This window comes from Lithobates pipiens, unplaced genomic scaffold (assembly GCF_037356315.1).
Source record: "Lithobates pipiens isolate NorthernLeopardFrog02 unplaced genomic scaffold, aLitPip1_a1.2 Scaffold_18, whole genome shotgun sequence".
Taxonomy (NCBI): Eukaryota; Metazoa; Chordata; class Amphibia; order Anura; family Ranidae; genus Lithobates; species Lithobates pipiens.
Window position 1 is genome coordinate 250,686,003 of NW_027507758.1, and position 3,108 is coordinate 250,689,110.

Sequence of the window (3,108 nt, forward strand, 5' to 3'; positions counted from 1 at the left end):
CTCCATGTGGCGATTCAGATCTCTAAGTTGCAGGGTATGAGTATCTATAACCTGGCAGGACCGACGAAGTACCGTGGAATGTTGTGCCGTTCTGTGTTCAACATCTTGTACTCTGTTCGCTATCGTTTGAATGTCTATGCGGAGCTCCGAAATAGCCGCCGTTAATGTTTGCTTAATATCATCCGCAACCGATCTAAGATCGGTAAGACTGGGGTGGTGTTGCGGTTCGAGTACAATCTCACCAGTAGCTGAGGGAGACCGTGAGGATTGTGAGGTGATTTGAGGTGATGGCGGGCCTCGTGTGGACGCCATATTGCTGGCCTGAGAGTGGAACATCTCAGGGACGTTTTGACTCGTTCCGTGTGACAAATCTCGAGGAGACCTGGATCGGGACGAAGAGGATCTACGGGAGGATGTTCCCATGTCGGTTTGTAGACCGTGGGTTCGAGTTTACCTCCGGTATCTGCTGTTTTCCCTCCGTTGCAGCAGGAGCTCACAAGTTAGGCTGCCATTCTCCTCAGCGTCCAGGCCCCATACTCTTTCCATTTTTGGATGATAGATTGAACAGTGCTCTGTGAGATGTTCAAAGCTTGAGATATTTTTTTTAGAACCTAACCCTGCTTTAAACTTCTCCACAACTTTATCCCTGACCTGTCTGGTGTGTTCCTTGGCCTTCATGATACTGTTTGTTCACTAAGGTTCTCTAACAAACCTATGAGGGCTTCACAGAACAGCTGTATTTATACTAAGATTAAATTACACACAGGTGGACTCTATTTACTAATTAGGTAACTTCTGGAGGCAATTGGTTCCACTAGATTTTAGTTAGGGGTATCAGTAAAGGGGGCTTATTACAAATGGACACCACACTTTTCAGATATTTATTCGTAAAAAAAAAATGTTAAAAAGAAGTTATCATTTTTCCTTCCACTTCACAATTATGTGTCCCTTTGTGTTGGTCTATCACATAAAATCCCAATAAAATACATTTATGTTTTTGGTTGTAATATGACAAAATGTGGAGGAATACAAAAATGTTAAGGGGTATGAATACTTTTTCAAGGGACTGTATATATAAATATATATATATATATATATATATATATATATAGATAGATAGATAGATAGATAGATCTCTCTCATCTCTCTCTCTCTCTCTATATATATATATATAGCTATACATCTATATATCTATATCTATATATATATATATATATATATATATATATATATATATATATATATATATATATATATATCTATGTCTGTATATTTTTTTTTAGTAGAGGCCCTAGAGCAGGGATATGTAATTAGTGGACCTCCAGCTGTGGCAAAACTACAAGTCCCATCATACCTCTGCCTCAGGGTGTCATGCTTGTGGCTGTCAGAGCCTTGCTATGTCTTATGGGACTTGTAGTTCTGCCACAGCTGGAGGTCCGCTAATTGCATATCCCTGCCCTAGAGAATACAATAATGGTCGTTTCAATTTTGATGTCACGCGGTATTTGCATCTTTCAAACACTAAAGTTAGCCGATTTTTTTTTTTATATAATGTTAAAGATGCTGTTATGCTGAGTAAAAGATACCTAACATGTCATGCTTTAAAATTGTGCATGCTCGTGGAATGATGACAAAATACTGTACCGGGAGTTCCGTAGTTTTTTCTTTTTTAAAAGCCAGCAGCTACAAATACTGCAGCTACTGACTTTTAAAATAAGGTCACTTACCCGCCCAGCGCGCCCGCGATGTCGGCACCCGAAGCCGATCTCTCGATCGTCTCTCGGGTGCTGCCGCCGCCATCTTGGATATGGGAATCAGGAAGTGGAGCCTTTCGGCTTCATTTCCCGGTTCCCTACTGCGCATGCGCGAGTCGCGCTGCGCAATAAGGATGGTCCCGCTGCCTCTGGGATCTGTGTGTTTCCCAGCAGGCAGCGGGGGACTTTCGGAAAGGGGCGTAGATTCTGCAGATAGCTATGCCGGAAGTGGGTGCAGATACCTGTACTGTACAGGTACCTGCACCCCCCTCCCCCCTGAAAGGTGCCAATTGTGGCGCTGGAGGGGGGAAGGATTCCAATGAGCGGAAGGTCCACTTTAGGGTGGACCTCCGCTTTAAAAATCTCCATGCTTTAAATTGTTTTACAGGTTACCTGTTTAGAGTAACAGAGGAGATCTTGCATTCAATTTATTGTACGCACTCTACAATTGCTGCAACACCTCACATGTGTGGTTTAAACACTGTTTACACGTGCGGGCGCAACTTCCGTATGTGTTTGATGAAAGGATGGGGCGCTTCAAAAAAAAGTCTTATTTATTTTACTATTTATTTTTTAGTTTTACACTGTCCCTTTATTTATTTTTGTATCACTTTTATTCCTATTACAAGGAATGTAAACATCCCTTGTGATAGAAATAAGCATTGATGGGTCTTTTTGACCCCAGATCTCTCATTTACCTTTAAAAGCAAAGGAAAAAAAATTAACACTTTGACTTTAAAAAATAAAAATAAAAAATTCTTTAAGCCAGAGAACTTGAAGTGACATCAAAGGTCACTCTGTCCTCCAAGGGCATAGAGCCGAATGGGGGCCATCTTGCCCTCACTCAAATTCCTGCCTATCTAGCAAACGGTTCAGATCGCTTCCGGGTTTACCGTTATATATTTGGCTCAATTCTGCACTCAGACACAGGCATGGGCGTCCGCAGCAGGGGGCAAGGGGGGTCAAGTGCCCCCCCTGGAATCCCCAAGGTGTTGCAGCCGCCGCCATGCTGCATTTTTTTTACTGAGTCCGCCGGCGGCTGCATCCTCCGCTCTCTCCTCTGGATCACAGAGCGGGCTGCCTCTGTGTTCGGCGGCCGCTCTGTAACATGGCCCCGCCAGACCTGCTTGTGTGATAATAGAGAGAATCAACGTTCCGCCTATCACACAAGCCGGTCTGGGGGGGCGGGGCCATGTTACAGAGCGACCGCCGCCGTACACAGCCAGCCAGCGCTTTTATCCATAGGAGGAGATGCTGCAGGTACAGCCCGCCCTGTGTGCCACAGTACCTGGATAGGAGGATCGGGGGGGGGGTTGCAGGGCCCCCCCCTGCCAATTCTCCTATCCAACTTATT